At 40.5% G+C, this 21718-nt stretch overlaps 1 protein-coding gene across 6 annotated transcripts in view; it reads right to left on the reverse strand.

The window, feature by feature from the left end:
* Positions 1–21718, reverse strand: part of Nrip1 (nuclear receptor interacting protein 1) — an 88687-nt gene that overhangs the window by 24487 nt on the left and 42482 nt on the right. For all 6 annotated transcript variants that reach the window (XM_052741018.1, XM_052741022.1, XM_052741020.1 and 3 more), the window contains one exon: positions 19265–19384. The gene's annotated coding sequence lies outside the window, so the exon portion shown is untranslated. The remainder of the gene's footprint in view (positions 1–19264; positions 19385–21718) is intronic.

Genomic DNA, 21718 nt, shown 5'->3' on the forward strand with positions numbered 1-21718 from the left:
GTAAAAACCAATAAAAATTCTCAAGCTTTACTAGATTCTTTTCGTTGTATGCTGTGTGTCCTTTGTCCTCACTGTGTTCTGCATTGGGAAAAGCCCCCGGTGGCTTTCTGCTGCCACACAGGGCCAGCAGCTCTAGGCACACAGAATCCCTTGCACCCTTGACCATGGATAGATAGTGTATTCCTACCTCAGGCCTGCAATTCCTCTTCCCAGAAAGCTCCTCTTGGCTCTTCTCATGACTGGCTCTACATTCTCCTTAAAAGTCACTTCCTGAAACAAGCCTTTCCACAACTAAGTCTCTATGCCCAATCCCTGAAAAAGTGCTCAGGAGACCCTGTTTCCACACCTAAACAGTGTCTACATCCATGTCTGGGCAGAGTGCCCAGGAGACCCTGTTGTGCTGGATCTAACTTCTAGTCTAACTTCTGCTTGCTTTAAAAATAGTTATCACCGTCTTCCATCACCACCAGACTGCAGTTGTTGGTATAAGGAAAAGGCTATTTTTATTCTATTCTTTATAGGACATCTGAGGCACATTTTATTGAGCAAATGCATGTCTAGTCATGAAGTACACACAAACACGCATACAATTCCGAGAAACCATGGGAACAGCTTCCCTGCAAGGGGATAAAAGGAAAAGATGCGCACAACTATTCAAATTGTCTTGTAAACCCAACGAAGGTGCTTTATACTATGTAAGTGAAATGGTTATTTTTAAGTACCATGCTTTTACATCCCACAGAATTAATAATTACTTCTTTTACAATCTGAATACTGTATGACGAAAAAGGAAAACATTATTTAAACTCACAGCAAATCAGAGAAAACATTCCCATTCTCCTGCCTGTTGGAGGAGACCACCCAACTGCTATTCCACTGGGCATTTACTCTTATAAAGTCATATCACCCATATTTTCTTTAAAAAAAAATAAAGATTACTCAAAATTCCTTAATTGCTCAGAAATGTTTGCAATTAAAGGAAAAAAAAATAAAGAAGCCTCAAGTCTGTTAATTGAGCAGTACCTAAAGAAAGCAAAATCTACAACTTGAGCAAAACAGTCTTTCTCTATTCTCACTGTTCATTTTTCGAGAACATTACTGTATTTTTGACTGAGACACATAATTCCCTGACATATGGGGATGTGCTCATTAGAAATTATGTACAGACTTGATAAGTATCTTAATAAAAACAATACAAATAAAAATTACATAACGGATAGAGACAAAATGTGCCCATTGGAGAGACTCATATTATTAATGAAGCCACAGACTTTATTTTAAGGTTATTTTAAGTATTGAGCAAATATTAATAGGTAAAATCAGTAAAAGCAATGTAAGTAAAAGGGGGAAATTGCAGCAATGACTCTGAAGTTCCGGAACAGCTCTTAGATGCATGACAGAATAGTGACCTGGCCAAGCCCTCTGCAGTAAGTGCAAAAGAGTACAAAAAGCAAACCTCAGTGGAGACACGTCTGTCTTAAATGGGAACTATGCAAAGCCACCATCCCATACGTGATACTTCACGACTAGTCTATGTCTTTCCAGCTAATCCTCATGGTCCCCAGGAGAGAGGCTAAAACAGCCCATTTTGCAGAGGGGGAAATTGCAGTGGAGGTTAATTTGCTTGTACACTTTGCCCAACTGTTGAACTAAAGGACCAGACCTGGGGATTTCTTTTCCATAATGGCATGGAGTGGAAAGGGTTAGAAACAGTTAAATTGCCAACCCTAATAAGCTAATAACCGTATCTGCGGTCATGTGACAGCCCAAGTCCCCAACCACATGTCCAGTGCACACTGGTTTCCTCTGTGCTTCCATGCTTGGTTGATTTGGCTTTCTATGAGAATCTCTAACTCCTTGTTCATTTCTCCCCTGTAAATAAAACCTAGTCATCAACCCAGATGGATGAAGGACTAACACACCCAGAGCTAAATCAAGTTTTGTCAACTGCTCGAACTAGAACTTCATTTGTGGACCTCAGATTCCTCTCTGCAGGGTCAGACCTGCAGACACCCACTCCACCCCGGGAGTCTAACCTCTCTGTGAGATTAGAGAGAGCACATTTCTTGGATTGGACAGCTCAGTATTTAATTGGCCTTGAAAGCATCCATGTCCAGTAAGTGTTTCCCCCCTCAGCTCCGGCATGACTACACTACTAAGGAACACACTCTCCTAACATTTTAGGTATCCAGAGACTACACTGTGGGTGTGAATGTACTATTCAGAAACGGATTACAGGTCTCTGTAAAATCTTCTTTAAAACTTTAATTTTTCTTGGTGATACACAATATTTTGTCACCCATCCTTGGCATAAAGGTAATTCTGGTTTTATATCCGTAGTGTAGCATGAATCTTAAAAGGTCTTATTAATACAATCAAACCCGGAGCGAAGTGTTGGGGTTAAAGCTGGAAGATCAGAGAAGCAGAACAAGCCACAGCCAACTCACCTCGCCAATTCCTCAGCTGATACTGCTTCCTCAGACTGGAAGCCTCTGAGTCCTCATCCAAATGGATCTCAGCTGAACTGCTGCTCGAAAGCCTGAAGCTTAACAGACTCTAGTTCCTGGTTTTCACGCCTTATATACCTTTCTGCTTCCTGCCATCACTTCCTGGGATTAAAGGCTCTTGTTACCACACCTGGCTGTTTCCAGTGTGGCTTTGAACTCACAGAGATCCAGATGGATCTCTGCCTCCAGAATGCTAGGACTAAAGGTGTGTGTGCCACCATTTTCTGGCCTCTATATCTAGTGGCTGTTCTGTTCTCTGACCCCAGATAAGTTTATTAGGGTGCACAATATTTTGGGCAACACAATAGTACCACACTTAGGAAGCAATTCATAATAGTATATGGTATATATGCACAGCACACTCACACACACACACACACACACACACACACACACACACACACACACATGTGCATGTATACTGTCATTTCCTTTGATTTATATTCTAGTTATGCATAAACTACTTGTGGCTACAGGTATAAAACTTAAATAATACTAATATTATAGTAAAATCAGTAAACACAGTTGATATCATAAGACAGAAAGATAGTTTCAAGAAGCTAGGCGATGTATGTGTCAGGACCACCCTAGGAGCTAAGCTAAGTAGCAAGCTATGTGAGGCCTGGTGTTTTCAAGGTTACTGAATTCTGATGCCAGTTTATATGTTCCTTGTGTCTATGATAAGAAACAAGAAAATAGGCTGGTCAGTAATGGCACACGCCTTTAATTCCAGCACTCGGGAGGCAGAGGGAGGTGGATCTCTGTGAGTTCGAGGCCAGCCTGGTCTACAGAGTGCGTTCCACAATAGCCACAGATGTTACATAGAGAAACCCTGTATCAGAAAAACAAACAAACAAACAAAAACCCAAGAAAATATAAAAATCAAACTTCTCTTTGGTATTTGCATTCTTCCATCCTTATTTTCCTTGGTTCTGGGGCTCAAGGAGCACTGGCCCATGCCCATATAGAGTTAGACGCCAAAAAAGAAAAAAATTTGCTTTTTAGGTAGGTTTAGGAAGGTGTCATACACATAATGTTGTCCTTGTGAATAATTTTCACTTTATGGCTTCAATTAATCGTCATAACTAAATATTGACTTTTTTCCTAACTTAATTACCTAGGCCTCTCTGACTAGAGTAGGGGTATAACTTTTCCGAACTTTTAAAATAACTAGTTGACATTAGTTAACAGACATGTAAATTCACACATGAAACTACAAGAAAGTATTATAGCTTTAAAAGAACCCAGCTTTTAACAATATTCAATATCACAATAGGTAAGTATATGAGTAGAAAAAAGGGCTCCAAGGATGCAGTTGAGGAGGGCCTGTGTGAGGCTCAGTCAGACATCTGAACTAGGCCAAAGCAGTCAAAGACATGGTATCGTGGCCGGTTCTAAAAAAATCCCGAATTCCCGCTTCCTCAATACCTACAATACGTTCAGAAGCGAACAGACACTACAAATTCACTTCTCTGGGCACAGTCCAAACTGACAGCAGAAACAGACAAGAGGGAGGAGGTTTCACATGCAGTCTATCTTCTGTTGTTCAAGAACAATTTACTAAGCAGCTGTTATGTGCTGGGCAACATGTAAGCACCATGGACACTCTGAGAAGCAAAACATAACCCTTGGTTCTCGATAAGAAACAAGAAAAGATAAAAACCAAACCTGTTTTGGTATTCATAGTCTTCCATGCCTACTTTCCTTGGTTAATTATTATGGTATATATGTTCATATACGCATGATTGTACATGCATATGTGTATATACATGCCTACTATTTGCTTTTAAAGTGTGAAAAAACAACAATTCTTTTTTTTTGGTTTTTCAGGACAGGGTTTCTCTGTGTAGCTTTGAGCCTTTCCTGTAGCCCAAGCTGGCCTGGAACTCACAGAGATCTGCCTGCCTCTGCCTCCTGAGTGCTGGGATTAAAGGTGTGTGCCACCACCGCCCGGCTTTTTTTTTTCTTGTGTAGCCCAGGCTGGCCTTGAACTCGTGATCCTCCTGCCTCTGCCTCCTTCAGCAAATCCCACTGGCGTGCACCACCACAACTGGCAAAACAACCAACTCTTAAGGGATATCTTGGGAACTTGGTTTAATAACTCTTGGCCTTCAGACAGAGCATCTTCCAGCCATGTATGATGCCATCCCTCTATCATTTTTGAAGTTATATTTTTTTAAATTGGCTTATACTATACCATGTTTCCATGAGGTTTCATCCAACCTTTGGGTTAACCTTCCTCCTTGCCCGCCCAACTTCCACCCTCAGGCAGTCTTTGTCTTCAGCCCTGTTCCTACCGTGAGCCCACCAGGCTCCAATGAACAGTTCCCAACTCATGGGAACAACTTGGGTCTCAAAAGAAAACAAAAAGACAGAAAGAGTGGGCAGTGGGAACGGAGATGTGATGGTGAACAAGGGTGGGAGGCGAGGGGAGAACGTGGTGGGGAAAGAGTAACAAGAAATCATCACACACTCGTGGCAGACTGTCAAACAGCACATCGAATACAAAGGAAAACACGTGAAAAGCGGTAGAACGTTCCAAAAATTCGTCAAAAACTTAAAGTAACTAAAAAATGTAGAGCTAAAGCCAGGAAAGCCTTTAACAACTTTTTTTTTTTTTTTTAATTCTGGAAAAGAAAACATTGCTTCTTTCTTCTGTACTTCTGTTTTCTCTCTCTTTTCTGATGCAAGACACCCAGACTAGCTGCACTAAGATACCGTTCTAAGACAGTTGATGGCTATATTCAATTTAAAATATACTTAATAATGCTAATTTCTCCATGTTATATAAAGGGATTTTTTTTTTAATATAGCACATCCTCACGAGGCATCATGACCTGAAGTGGCTGATTTTTATCACTGTTTTATGTCAGAATTTGTGTATTTGTGTTTGAGTTGAGCAAATGTGTGAAATGCTTCCCTATTCACCCATTTTCCTTAAAACTACACAGAGCAAATCTAGATCACTGCCTAGAGCCTGTACAGGTCCACCTGTACCTGGAGGTCTTTATGAGGCTTAAAAGTTAGGATGCACAGAACAATCATGCGTTCATTTACACGAAAGCAAAATCTAATGTACAGCATGCAAAGCAGTAGATTCATTTCAACAACACAGAAGTCAACAATGGACCAACTTTAATTCATCACTGTGCTAACAGACGCTGTTCTGCTCTGAGATCTAGTGCTCTCGGACTGTATTCAGCAGACTGAGACATGGGCGAAGGAGGCAAAGGACACCCACAGTTCACATGTGGCAAGAGACTTGGACAAGAGGGATCACTTCTCTTCCCTCACAGGATAGACGCACACACAGCCAGAAATGTGGTGACCAGGTTTCATTAGCGCCTCAGAATGGCGAGGGTTCCAACTCCAACTGCAGATATGTGAGTCTAATTTAAAAATAGCACAACGTCCATTCAGTTCATATAGACAAACCTAAATTGCCCACTACAAGTCCATATCTGAAAAGAATTCAGTTTTTTTACTTGTTTGTTTTTAAAGCTCTCAGAAAGGAGATCACATAATTTCTTTTCCTACCACAGAAATCTAAGAATATAATGTCTATACAGAAGAACCATCGAAAGAAAAAACTAACACATTTCTTAATGTAGTTTAAGACTACATAGCAGCTGTTTCTCTTCTTTTTAAAATGAAAAATCTCTTACTGATCCTCTGCTCTCCACTGGACCTTTAAGAATAGGATATACTGAAAATAATTTCCTAAACTAATTATGTGCATAACAATTTCCATGATCCCTCCCACTTCGTAGTTAAAATCTCACAGAGTTAGCATGAATCCTGTCTTTGCCTGACACATTTCGAGCAAAGAAACACATTAGTGCCTCAAGAATTGCCAGGGTTTCGCTATCAATCAGGTTCCGTTCCCAGTGGCTGCCTTTTAGCAAAATTATCTTACTCGAATGAACTCACGGCTGAAGTCACCCACACTGTAGCCTACTCCTCCTATACACTTTCATTCATCCCTTTCTTTTTTTTCTTTCCTTAGACTTATAGCTCGTGCCACAGAAAGAGCGCATGTTAAATATTCCTGGAGTGTCACAATATGTCATACAATCAAACAGATCACAGCCCTACCTTTCTTTCACAGCAGTAGTGCCAAGCACAGGTACACCGGAGCAATCAATTTGTTCTGCAGACAGTAAGGCTTTCATAGAATACTAATGCAAAAGCTCTTTGCTTTCTCCTTTGCCTTGGCTCCCCAATGCCCGGGTCCCGACCAATACACGGAGGAGGGCGGTATGTCTTCTGCTGAGAAAACCACAACTACTAATCAAGTATACATGTACAAGGGCACAGGATTAAACCTCCACCAAGCCTGAGTCAGGGTTTGAGAAGAGCTCAACACATGCACAGCGCGGGCAAAATCACCACACACACACACACACACACACACACACACACACACGCACTCACGCCATGAAAACACAGATGTGTCTACTTCTGTGAAATAATTCATCATATTTGATCATTCCTCAGTTTTTAATCTCAGGGGGATAAAATTTCCCACTGTTCAGCTGAGGGCTTCTACCTAACAGCATCCAAAGCAATTGTTTTTCCACTGAAGAGAATCATGATCTGTTCTGTTAAAATGCTTCCTGTTTATAAAAATGAGACATTCTTACAAATTGTGCTATCCACTACATAACTCACAGATACAACTTTCAAGCATTATGATAGGGTTAATAGATTCAGCATGGATTCTTCTGATTTTCACACTTAAAATGGAATAGCTCAAACCTACTTCAAAAAGAACATGTGCCTTAATATAACAATGAAAAAAATTCCATTTATCTTGAAGCTATTACACTAAGTCTAAGTCCATACTATTTAAAAAATATTTTCAGTTCTCAGAAATGGTTTCAAGAGTATCTATAACACTGTATAATTTGGAGGCACAGTAGTGTATTTGATCTCTAAAATCTAACATTTTAAGGTTCTTTTTAATTAGGCATTTTCATTTGGCTTATTTTTCTTTTATTCACCACACAAAAGGTATGCCAGTCATTGGGTAGGGCGATGACAGAAGTTGTTAAATACTTTTATAACAACACACATTACCTCATTTTAATTTGTCTGCCTTAATGTTTGAATACCTTGAAAAATCCTGATATTCAAAGGGCTGCAAACTAAGCTGTAATTAAGAACAGAATAGAAAGCTCCATAGAACTGAACAAACTTCATCAGGAAGCTTCCTCAACCAGGTCTATTTCCATATAAACAAATGCTCTACCATTGTTAAAATACTGCTTATCTTATTCTGTATTCTTCCTTTTTGGCTCTGCATTCTTTTCTTAAAAAAAAATAGTAGCAATAATTAAGAAATACTAGGGAATTCAGTAAAGTATTGCAGTATTGCTTAATCAATACCGATACCTTTGTCCTTGACATGCTGACCATGTCATCAGGCTACTGTCATGTGATATCATGTCATTTCTCCACCTGGCTCCTGACCTTGTCCTCCAAATGACCTAAAGCTTCCCTCAAGTAGCAGGAGGCCCCTCCCCGCTGTCTCAGCAAGGTCGAATGGGTCAGCTTGTCCTCATCTATAATCCACCACCATTTGTCAGCAGGGAGGCTGGAGGAGGCAGGCTTGCTACAAGGGGAGAATGCCCAATTAGGCAGCTGTCACACAAAGCATAGGCTGCAAAATTATCCCCTGTCAAAAGAAAGAGCAGCTGCGGGGGCCAATTAGAGCAACCTTTCAACCCTTTAGGTACTGGGAACTACACAGAAGTAAATGAAGAACAATTAGCAATAACAAATCGATGAATTAGGACAGTAAATTAGAAATGACGAGCAGGTGAGCTTGGGTCATAGATGACATTTAGGGCACAGCAGACTCCAGGCAAGGGCAAGACTCACCGAATCACCCCGCAGACTCCAGGCAAGGGCAAGACTCACCGAATCACCCCGCGCCCTGGCGTATAGATTCCCTTCCAATATGTCTTTTGGCAAACCTGAAATCCTTTAAGATCTCCACACCTAAAAACATGTGTCTTGATGTGTGGGTCCTTTTTCTTTTCATGGACTCAAACAAATGTTTCTTGGCAGGAAGAAAATCCTTCGGAATATCAGGTCTAATGAATTCTAGGTAGTCCTTATGCAAGCTACCATGTTATCCACTCAAACTTAAACATTTTAAGTGTGGCCCACAAAATCAAAAATATCTGTTAAAATAGTCAAGCTGATCGCTATACCTAGTTGGCTGGATTTCACTTCAGTCCTATTTGCAGAAAAACATCAATTTGGGGGAAGCAATGGGGTCTGAATTCCAAGGAAACTGTTCAGCTAATATCATAAAATTGAAATAAAATTTCTCTACCCAAATGTAATTTTCACAAGAGAAAATAACTATTTTAATATATATACATATATATGTATATACACACATAACCTATAAAGATAACAACAGTAACATTATTCTCTTTCATTATTGGGTCTCAATACTACACCAGTCATGCATGAAATCTTAAGTAGAAGAAACCAACTCTCCTGGCCTCTACCCCACTGGATACTGGATAGTTTGCACTAGCCCACATCAGAAGGGGATCCAGGCAGAGTACCAATGCCTAGTGGAAAGGTAATCCAACAAGGCTGCTGAGTATTAATGGACATGGTGGCAATAGCCTTAATATGTCAACTGCACTCAGGAACAAATTTTGTGAAGTCCATTTCAAATGCGTTTCAGTTCTTCGAAACTTGAAAAACCTGAATAATACGGACTGGTGATTTTAAAGAAACAGGCTGAAATGCTGAGCAAGCCACCTAACCCGGAACTGGGTAATGTCAAGAGGAGAAAGGAAGGTGACCTTTACTTCCCTCCCTCCAGGACAGCTGCTAGGAAAAAGAGTGCATCAGGATTCCCTAGTTCTTCCTCAGGTCAGCTGAGAACATTTCCAGGACATAAGTGCCATGGAGAGAAAACTCAATTCAAAGTTTATCTCAGGATTAGATTTACAAATGATGTTTTGCCTCAAAAAAAAAAAAAGCCAAAAAACTAGACATTAATGCAAACTTACTTTATTTTAGAATGTAACCCTGAAATGTCAGACATGAAGCATGCAAAACAGAAAGAGCAAGCAGTCAGAGAGGAAGGGGTTAATGCCTTTAGAATTCAGTTTCCATCATACATGGGTGACTATCTCTTTAAATAATTTAAATCCTCTCCATCAACTACAAAGCTGTTTTGAAGCCATTTAGCTTTGTTCTTTACATGTGTTCTAATTAAGAAATGACCTTGTCATCACACACACCAGAAATCCGGGATTATTTCCTACAGCAAAAATTCATAAAGCCCCCCCAAAAAAGAAAGAGGGAAGAGGGGAGGGAACAGACTTCTTTCCCAGTTCCTCACTAAGGAAGTTTTTGGTTGGCTGAATGCTGAGGCAGTTTCACCGCATAATTTTTTTTTTCTGTTGTTGTTGAATGTCACAGGGCGGGTTAGTGTGACCTTGAGCTGCATCAGCAACCCAGCAAGGGTCGAGATGCCTGCAGGCGCCCTTGTACTGGATTTGCAAGACAAAAACCTTCAAACTGGCTGAAGGACATCTTAAATCTCTTCAAAGGTTTCCCGAACTAATCTGGGCTGCTCTTAGCAGGATCAGTGCCAGTGTGAGAAGCAAAATTAAAAACAAGGTCTTTGACAGGATGTTGTCTCTTCTTAACCCTTCCAGAGCAGAACAGAAGGAGGCACAGGCGTTCTGGAGAGAGGGCTCACCTAGGAGCATTCTTTCATAACAAATTATGTAAGCAAGAAATCAGAAAAAGGATGGGGCAACTATTAGTCCTCTAAGGTAAACAGTCCTTCCATTTTGCTTACAATGAATTCAAGTTGGATATTTTTGTTGAGGATACATACGTAAGTGCCATAGAGCTAAACATTAAAACTACAGTTACATCTTTCAGATTTGTAGTACAATGACAGGCTAAGTCTATGGAAATCATCCCATTGACATTAATCCAGCAGTTTCGGGCTTTGAAAAATAAGCTTTGGGCTGGTTAAACCACGGACTTCATGCCATTGCGAATATCTTGCTAAAATGACAATTAAATATGGTATCATGTAATCAGGGACAGATACACTGGGAAGAACCATCAGCACACTGAGAGTGGCCATGAGAATACCATGGGAAAGCCCAGTCCTGTGTGTTGTGAGAGGTAAACACGCCATTTTTGTCACTGTTCTCAGAATCTCCAGGCACAGGCCCAGAGAGAAGATAGAGCAGCAGTTGAGGCTTGCCCTGGCTAGAGTGCACCTCCCCAAATTTATGTGTTAGAAACTGCACCCTCAATTTCATCCACTAATGGTACTAAGCAGATGGAGCCTTCTCTGCTGAAGGAATGAGGATTAAATGATGTCATGAAGGCCAGGCCCCATCAAGGAAGGCTTTTCTCTCCCCAGGAGATGCCCTCTGCTATCTTAGGACGTACCAAGAAGCCTTCACCAGATGCCAAGCAAAAGTCAGCGTGATGCTCTGAGAACGCTCGACCGGTCTATAGCACCCTGAGACACACTCATTCCTCCTCCATTTGTCAGCCTTGGGTATTCTGTTGGAGCAACAGAAAACAGCCTAAAAAGAGGTGGGTCTTTCCTAGGCAATGCCTTAGTGTTTTAATTTATCAGCTAGAGCAGGCAAGTTGTAAAATCATTATTCAAAAACTAAAACAAAAAGAGGATTAAAAAAATAGTCCTAGAACTCAGAATGCAGTGGAGTGGAATAAACTGGGCACTGTCATCGCTAGACAGGGAGATGGCGGAGCAGCTAAAGGCGCTTGTTGATTCCTGGTAAAGGCTCCTTGAGTCTGGTTCCTGGAACCTAAGTAAAGAGAATGAGAGAGAAGGGAGTTGTCCTCTGGCCTGCACCTGTACACTATGGCATGCGCATACTCCATCCCCACAATTCACACACAAAAAGGAGTAGTTAGTACAAGGCTTGGTATTTATGAGGGCCCAAGAGGTTGTAAATGATTCCCTTTTAAAAAAACAGAATAAATAAGTTCAAGATTCTGCTGGAATCTCAACTACATTTTCATTCACTTGAATTCAGGCATGCAGTTGCAAAACATAGAGGGTGAGGGCTGTAGCACCTAGTGGGTATGTACCAGGACTGTGCATTGCACACGCAAAAAGTCAGGGAGCATATGTTCCTAAGCCGTAGGATGGAAGCATGTAACAGGGGCACTGAACACACAGAGTAGGGGTAACCTCGGCTTTAGTTCTCGGGGTGTATGCAGATGGTGGTGAACTGTGGCTGAAGACAGGAGTAAGAGCCAACCCACCAGGAGAGAATGGCAACTATTCTAGGCCACAGAGACGGATCTGAAGGCAGGGCAGGGCTGCTGTTAAACAGGAAGGGGTGACTGTCTATTGTGACTGCAGATTAAGCTAACAATGCCACTAGGACCAAGGACTTTGGAGTCAAGGCCATGCCAAGGAGCTCAGGCCTTTATCTGGTGGGAATGGAAGGTTTATAGGAAATGATATGATGAAATGACGTTTTAAAAACAAAGCAGACAAACTACAGAAGCTGTGGGGTTGTGGATGGTTTGGAGAGAAGACGCGGTAGACCAGTTGGTGCAGCCAAGCTACACACATCTGAAAAAATAATACAACCAGGACTGAATATTTAGGAAGCAAACTGTGTCACAGACAGTGCTACAAAGTGGATATTATTTAACAGGAGAGGATGAAAGCAAAAATAATTACTAGATTTCTAGCAAAGGTGTATGAAATGTTGTATTGATATGATCTGTATGAAATTTCAAGAAAAACCAACACTTTGGTAGAAGTAAGAATTTAAATTACAAATTGTGTGTAATTCAAACACAACCTTTATTACTAGGCAAAGGTTTTGCTTATTATAAAAGCAGTGTATACCTTTTTATAACAATGTGAAGGCATATTTCTGTTTTCCTTTCTTTTTGTTTTGTTTATCTGAGAAAAGCTCTTACATCCTATACAGTCTGGGCTGGCCTTGAACTCATCATTCTACCTGCTGAAGCCTCTGAAGTACCGTGATTATAGGAATGAGCCACGGTGCCCAGCTCAAAGGCATATTCCTCTGGCTATAAGTGAGCACGTCGAGTAGATATCTGGTTTAAATTATTAAACAGTTTCTGGGGCTAAGAGTTTTTTTCAACACTAATGAGGAAAAAAAACTTCCTTGGTAAACATTTACTGAGGGCCTACTATGTTTAGAACAAAAGATTAAAAGACTAAAAGACTCCCAATATTCTGTGGGTTTCATGCTGTGCTTTGAGATTATCACTGGTGATCATGTTAAGTCCCCAGATTCCAGCTCCCATCATGACATCACCACACAATAGGAGACTATGAGTTGTTAGGAAATCCAGTGTCTGATGAGTAGCCATTTTGGGATTACCATCCAGCTGCAAGGTACACGAGGCTGCATTCCCAGAACTCTCAGGAAGACCCAGTACTCAGGGACTGGAAGAGTCGTTAAATACTCTAGAGACTGATTGTCCTGCTAAGACCTCAGAAAGAATTTAACAGAGTATCAGCCAAGGTAAGAGAGCAGGGAGTGAGAAAAAAAAAAAAAAAAAAAAACCAACCAGGAGTCACTGGGGCCAAAGGAGTATCTGCCAGAGAGCAAAAGAAGAGCCAGCATCAGGGGTCAGGCTGAGGCCAGAGGAAGGGAAGGACACACAGAGGAGAGGAGAATGGAAGACTTGAAGGCGAGCCTACCACCATCCCAAAAGAAGATGCCGACTTCATCATAAGACTTTATTAATGACCCAACTTCCACTGGAGAAGGACATGGAGTTTCAGAAGTCATAAAAAGGGACAGCTCTTGAAAGCCAGGGTTACTGACAGTGCATGACTAGGAATGACCTTATGAGTATCCACAAATAAAATGACTTCTCCTTGAGTAAGCATCTCTGTCTTACGACTGCCCAGCTGACACTGGTACTAGGTTCCAGCACATTCTATGTCTAGACATTAATAGAAGAGTGGGTAACATGATGAACTCTGTTGAAGTTAAGGAAAAAACTAACAAATCTAAAACACAGAAGTTAGGTTACATTAGGAAAGATGGATAGAACACTCTGCTAGAAATTCAGAAAGTGAATTTCCATAACAGTGGTCTCAGAATATGGGCCAGCGAAGCTCAAGAGTCCTTATTCAGAACGCACAAGAGTCAGGACTACCTTCATGGTACTAAAATGCTATGTGCTTTGGCGCATCGTTCTGATGTGTGTATATGGTGCCTTTCAGAAGTCACGTGCCATCGTTTTAATGACAAATGAAATGCATCTTTGAGGATTTTTGCATGTCAAAATTTCTCTCAGTTAAAATTTCTCATATGGTAACTAACAGGTGTTATGGCTGACTTAGACAAAAACTTTCCTGGGTCCTCAACTGATTAAGAATGTAAAGTAGCCTTGAGTCTGAGAAACACTGATGATATACTGGGGCCAATGCCAAGAAGCGGCCCTTCACTGTCTTCACGCAGAATATTTGTTTTCTAGTTGACTGTAACTAGGATAGATAAAGAATGCCCTCAGATCGGGGTGTGGCTCGGTGGGAGAGCCCTTGCCTAAAATGCACAAATCCTTAGATAGGTTTGATCCCTGGTACTACAGAAGACAAAAGAAGAAAGAAAAGAAAGAAGAGGGTTATTCTCTCTGTTGAAATGTCTCCAAGACTTAGTTGAAAGAAAAGGATATTTGTTTTAAATGAGTAGAAGATGAGGGACGTTTCCCGTCTTTGCCGTCAGCACCATTGAGAATTTACCATACCATTAAGACTGTAATACCATACAGCTGATAAAGAAGCTGCCGCGTGGTAAGAACCAGGGCTGCAAGAATAACCCATGACAACCCCGTCTGCACAAGCTTTATAAGCTTTTCAATCAACAACATCCTGGGACAACAGTTCAACAAAACATGGAGAAAATGGAGAAAGCTCTGAAGATAAATTCATGGCGCGAAGAGATGGAGAAAGAGAAGGGAAGTGTTTCCAAGGCAGCCGTCTAGAGAGGTGGCGTGTGAGCTGGCTTTGGGGACAATCAAGGACTCTGACAACTGGAACGCTCTAGGGAGTGGAAGGATCCTGAGACCAAGAAAGGAAGAGATGGGTACACATAACACAGCCCATTCTAGAAACATTGTTACCTCCTCAAAGACCAGAACTTGCTAGTAATTAGGAACCTGCACACTAATATGATATCCTTGGGCCTGGTGAAAGATTTGGACAAACAGTCTATAAGCCTTTTGCTTAATTTCCTCTGACACATCAGAAGCCTTTGAAAACCAGAGTGTGTGCTCCCGTAGCACTAAAATGGCCTGCAAGCATAAGAGAAACCGAGCCTTCACCATGCACACACTGAAAAGCAGCAGGCTGGAGGACAACTCGGTGCGTATGGCAAGGGGAGTGTGGAGTCAGCGGCAACGTAGGAGGCAAGACTTGTTGCTCAGGCCACTCCATGAACGAGCTTTCTGTGTGGAAGCGCAAAGGGACCAACAGACTTGAAAACGAGAGTTGAGTCTGATACCAGAAGTGGAAACCGTGCTACCAAAATCAAAAAACTCTGCCGTTAGAAACATGCCAAGTTTGGATGGTCAAGAGTGAGGTAGTCAAGAAGATCCAATTAGCCAGCCAAATGAAACAGACCAGGGTCGGTGCAAGACAGTGGGCTTACATACAGCTGCTTCCGCATCATTGTTTTACTTACGTCATTTGAACCCATCACAGAACAGCAGAAATTCCAGGCCCATCAGGAAGTTTAGTACAGTAGGGATTTTCCTCCCCAATGACATTAGTTTAATTATTTAGAAGAGTCAAGGAGAGGCCATTCTTTACAGACATCAAATTTAGAAGAAATGTTAATTATGCTTTTCCCATTGTAGTGGTAAGTCAGGAGTAATTAAGAAAGCCTTGTTATTTTTCTAGGATCGTTAAGCTGGGAGAATCGCTCAAGTATTAACTGTCTAGAAAACACAACACAAATAAATTGGAGTTGGGGGGAAGTTTGGTGGTTAAGACATTGGGGCGAGGACCTCAGGAAAGAGTAAAGGTTACGCCTCTGCAGCAAGATGGCTGGCTGTGAGGAAAGGAATTATAAGGAGGTGGAAGCAGTACTGGAAATGAACAACACCTCACTGGAGCCAAGCATCTAGATCCTCTTACCAGGGTTGCCCATAGCCAGCGAAGCTCCAACGGGGCAGCCAAACCGGTTGGTGGCAGCCAACTTGACTTATGGCAATTAATTCCAATTAAATTGACTGATCTGGGTTTTGCCTGGACCACATTCCTGCAGCCTTGTGTAGAAGTTGAAATGCCCTCCATAGGGTTATGTGCTGAGCAAAAGGCAATGCATTATTAGCTCTACATAGCCAAGGGTTTGCTTTCCAGTTTGGGGACCCTTGGCCCACCACAATTAGCACAGGGTAAGGTGAGTCAAGACAAAGGCATCTCCACAAAAGGTTTATTATACCATATTTCTATATTATTCTTTCTTATCATTAGTTATTATTGTTAATCTCTTACGACAGCTTGCTTTAAATTAGACTTCATCACAGGTGTGCACAGTACCTAGGGAATTCTGTATTAATACCTGATGTCAGGCCTCCACTGGGGGGGTCTCTGGATCTGAAGGAGTACTACTCTTTCAGGAGCATTTACTTTTAAAAATCTTTCTTTCCATTTATTTAGTGTATGTGTGGGCACACACATGCCACTGTTTGTGTGCATTAGGGAACGACTTGCAGGAGTCAGTTCTTTCCTCCCACCACGGGAGTCTGGGAGATCGCACTCAGGTGTCCCAGACTACATCCTTACGTACTGAGGTATCGCTAGCCCCGGAAGTGTTTTAGAAAGACATTTCCATGTATTTTTTCTGCTGACCCAAACAACCTGGCATCCCAGTCTATCAGAACCAACTAAATCTCTGGCTATTTTTATGTCATTAAACAAATCTCTTTCTCTGACATAAAAGTTGAATACTCAAAACACTGGCTGAAAGTCACCCACAATTTAATCAGACTACAAAGATTACATTATAGACAAATTTTCTTAGTGAAAAAGTCTATCATAGAAAGCATTTCCTTCTCTGGAAAAATTATTATGTTCAGATATTTAAGCCAAGTTGACTCATAGTCCGTCAATTAGCGTTATCAATTCTACTCACGATATTCACTTTTTGTTTAATTGGGTTTTTTTTATATAAAAATAAGCTAAAGAACAGTGGACAAAGAAAGTGAGTAGCACTCAGTGTATAGAGTCCTATAAAATTCCCCTATTAATGGTAAATTTCTTTTGTTAGTTACTACATAGGATGACTCTGTTTCTTGAAAGAGCTGAGCTAACAAATGCGGATAAACTAGGACATTAAAAGCTCCATACACACTCCATGCTTTATATGGTTCTCAATTATTAATAAAGTAATTGTTACTTTAATCCTCTTCTTCATTAAAAAAGACATTACTGCTCTTAAAAGTATAACTGGTTTTAGTGTGGTTATATGATAAACTCTGATTAAAAAAAACATATAAATATCTTTAACTTGTCCAACATTGGCCTACCAGATCTTGCTTAGGGTGACACTGTCCAGTTATTGAAAGCTGGCTAATGACATTAGAAATCACGACCCTGGCCGGGTGGTGGTGGTGGCGGCGGCGGCGGCAGCAGCAGCAGCAGCAGCAGCAGCAGCAGCAGCAGCAGCAGCAGCAGCGGCGCACGCCTTTAATCCCAGCACTCGGGAGGCAGAGCCAGGCGGATCTCCGTGAGTTCGAGGCCAGCCTGGGCTACCAAGTGAGTCCCAGGAAAGGCGCAAAGCTACACAGAGAAACCCTGTCTCGAAAAACCAAAAAAAAAAGAAATCATGACCCTGATGTAACAAAGCTTGCTCTGATGAACAAGTGTTCAAATATACATATATACATATATATGTATATATATATACACACACACACATATATGTATGTGTATAATACGCATTATATAGGTGTGTATAATATATATATATATATATATTCTCAGACTGGCTTGAAACTTACTGTGTAAACAAGGGTGGTTTTGTACCCAGTCTCCTGCCTCTGCCTCCTATGTGCTGGTGTTACAGGCCTGGGCCTTGTGGCCCTGGTTTTAAGCAATGTTAGGACTGAACCCAGGGCTTTGTGCTTGTATTTTATCAACCGAGCTACATCTCCAATCCTGATAAACACATTTTAGAAAATAAAAACCAGGCATAGTCACCTTAAAAATCTTGACTCATGTTAAGTGTATATAAAAGATCTAAAGTAAATAAACAAGGCAATTACTATCGGTGATGTATTTTTGTATTTTCAAAGTTGTCCACTGTTCTCAATGACCCTATTTTACTGAGAAGGAAACTCTACACTGATAGTTTCCCTCACCCACTTCTCTTTAGATAGGCTGTCGCACACCACTCCAGTGCCAGATTACAGGGCCACCAGAGCAGCTAAATATGCTGATTTTCTAAGAACTTCGTATTGCCTATAGGTTTATCTGCTCATCGTCAACGTCCTTTTCAACTCGAAGTGACAGCAACTTCTGGTAACTCTGTAAACCACGGGTGCTGGCAGACACCAGCAAACTCATCACACCTGGGAGGCGTCCACCTTCTGGAATTCATCTAAATCAACTTAAAAGTTGAGAAAGGAGTTCCAAGTTTCACCGTATAAACAGATTTCAGTGTGGGAACACAGAATGTTCATGAATGAAATAACCGTTGTTAATAAATAGAAACAGAGTTCATATAAGTTGTAACTTAGAGGAACAGAATGTATAAAGATGTGAAAAATAACAAGTGACCAAATACTGCTAAATTCATGCAGTTTTTAAAACAGAACATTTTAAGGATTTTCTTCGTAAAAAGACAAGAAAATATAAACATTAAGGAGACAATTAAGCTACCCTCACCGCTAGGTTTTCTGAACAGCAGTTGGCTCAAATTACCACTCCTGTTTCCCAGAAGCATGTTAGTTAAAACAAGGTGAATCTGGGGGAAGCTGCTACTTTTTCTGACCAGAGTTTCAGTTCTCTAGCAGAAAGCAAACTCTTCCTGAAAACTTACAAACACAACAATGAATCCCTTTGCTTTTTCCTAGCTTGCACAGACTGCTGGAGCCCACGAATAAATCACATAAGGTCCAAGGCTGCACTTATACCAGAAAAATAGTACTGTTATTTCAACTGGAGTTTCCTACTCACCCATCTCTTTTGTTAACGCAAACCAAATATTTTATCATTTCTCAAAAATGCCTTATAGGAGGCAACCATTTTATACAGCTCCCAAAGTAATGACTGATCTACACTATGGCATGCCCACAATAATTAAATATTTCTATTTTCGTTTCCAAACAATAATTAACTTTTTACATAAAATAGGATCACTACTTCTGTTAATAACTTTACATTTTCTATGGGTTTGGATAAGAAATTAAATATCATCAACACAAGCACTATTTTCACTTTCCAGGCCATCTACACAGAGTAATCTACCCGTTTCTAGCCACAACAATTTTGGTTTTTGGTTTTTCTTATGCACTTAACCTTTGATTCTTAATTGTAAGTTCCTGAGATTGGCTCTTACGTGTTTTCTTAAGCATACTGCCGAAAGAAATAAGTCATACAGACAAAACACAGAATACATGTCTGGTAACTGCAAGCTCATTCACAACTGCGAAAGAACTGTCCAAACACATTAAAGCCACAACGAGGAAGCCAAAGAATGGAGGGAAAGGATTCTCACCGTCTGTCTCCAAGCTGAGCCTCTGCTATGTGGGAAAGGAAGCTGAGAAGCTTGCTGAAAAGTAGCTCTGATGTCATCGGAATCTTCAGCTTCTCCCGGCCTCCTCAGTCAACTGCGTACCTTACCAAGAGGAAAAGGACAGTTTGGCAACTTCTCCAAACCGGATTTAGGAACATTATTTTGTGACATTCAATACTTTTATCTCAGAATCTTTCTTTGTTCAAATTCAATGCACAAGGAATCATTTGACAGGTAAATATAATTTTTTTTATGAATATCAGCTTATTAAAGGAATGAAAAGGTTCCTTGCTATGGAGAAATACATTACCTTATTAGAAGAAGGTGCTATAACAAAATAAACCATAAAAAAGTGTGTTGTTGCTATAAGGCTCTTGCTAAATTACGTAAATTGCGAATTTCCTAGTGTTCCAACAAATTCATCCATTATGACCCACACCATAATTCTACATGCCCCTAAAGTCATGTCCAAAAAAAGAAAATATGAAAGAAAAAATAACTGTAGGTTTTCTCATACTAAATTTCTTCAGTTTCAAAATATCAACAATTTAACTTTTCCAACACAATAATATCAGCTGTATTACATTTGTACAAAGTCAGTGGAGGAGCAAAGTTAGAATCAGGTTTGGTATTAACAGCGTCAAATGGAAAAACAAAAACAAAGAAAAACACAATGCCAGTTGACGTAACCTCTGGTAAGTCCATCAGCTATAGAACCCAGCACTACTATATTGTTGATATAACAATAATGAACAGAGAAATTACCTTGAACCAGAAACTAGATAAAAGCAAGCTTGCTGACTGTAACTCCGTTTGCATACAATCCCAGACAATGTAAATTAATCTACTACGGGAAAAAAAATGAGATGAATGGGGTTTCCTGGGACAGCGGAGTACACCGGGAGGGAATTGCACAGGTGCTCTCTTAAACTGTGGTGACGGTCTCATTTGGACTTGAAATGTCACAAAACATTTTATGTCCCTTAATTGGTAATTGCAAGCCTAAGATTTACCCTATTTTAGAAGAAAATAAAGAACATGGAGGGTATGTAAAAATATTTAGCAAAAAAGAATGTTTATTATATACATTGTTTCTAACAGCAAAAATTAGAAAAAGCTGTTGTATGTCAAAATTTTAAAAAAGCTGAAAGTAGTTAACAATCTATTACACCATTAGATAGTATATACGATACAGTATCTTAGAGTATTATATTAAAAAATTGAATTATACTGAATATTTATTAGGGATTAAAGAAACAATCCTATGTTTAGCATAAATAGACTTGTGCATTAAAACTGTACAAAAATAAAGGCATCCTTCCTGCATTCAAAAATAGTATTTTTTTCCTTTGTGCTGATATATATTTTGTAATTTTCTTCAATGAACATATGTTGTGTAGTAATCTTTTTGTACACTGTGAAGATGTGTCTTTTCCAGTGTGCCTTCTTATTGGTTTAATTAAAAAGCTGAATAGCTATTATTTAGGCAGAAGGTATAGGGAAGACAGCCCAGTCCAGAAGACTCTGGGAAGAACGGTGGCAAGGAGATGCCAGCATGCAAAGCAAGCAGAATGGACAGTACGTAGATGAGATAAACAAGCCTTGGGCAGCACAAAAATGAATGGGAATGGGTTAATTTAAGTTATAAGAGCTAGTGGGACAAGCCTACGCTATTGGCCATACTTTCCTAATTAATAAGAAGTCTCCATGTGATTATTTGGGAGCTGGCAGGCAGGACAGAAAAATCCCCCAACAAACATACATCACTAATGGATGAAAACAACAACCATGAAAAATTGTTCCTGCCTAGTAGAGGTATAAAGCAAAGGCATCTAAGAGGTAGCCCAAGTCACAGAGGTGGCTCTGCTACCACACTACCTCCACCAGTGACCTACTAAATAGGGAGGGGAGGGTGAACCGGAAACACGGAAGCAATCATTAAGCTGCATGTTTTCCCAGTTACAAAGCACTTTATTAGGCTTGAGCATAATTGATTGCTATAGTGAGGTTACATGGGAACAGCAGACATGGAGGAAGGTCCCAAATTCTATATTCTGGAGTCAAATCAGACTCTGATGCTAAATTCAGATAGGAGTTCTCGGAAGAGTAAGGGGGAAAATCACTTTTCTTTTTTTTTCTTTTTTATTAAGAAAATTTTTATTCATTTTATATACCAACCACAGATCCCCCTCTCATCTCTCCTCCTGCTCTGCCCTGCCTTCCCCCTCAACACAACCCCCATTCCCTTCTCCGAAAAGGTAAGGCCTCTCATGGGGAATCAGCAGATTCTGGCACATTCAGACTCTTCCCCGGCATCAAGGCTGTGCAAGGTGTCCCACCATAGGATATGGGCTCCAAAAAGCCAGTTCAAAAATCACTTTTCTTGACTATATATAGAAGGAAGTTATTCACATGTGAACTTAAAATCATATTTGC

The sequence above is a fragment of the Peromyscus californicus genome, unplaced genomic scaffold, assembly GCF_007827085.1.
Source record: "Peromyscus californicus insignis strain IS unplaced genomic scaffold, ASM782708v3 Scaffold_16__1_contigs__length_79575227, whole genome shotgun sequence".
Taxonomy (NCBI): Eukaryota; Metazoa; Chordata; class Mammalia; order Rodentia; family Cricetidae; genus Peromyscus; species Peromyscus californicus.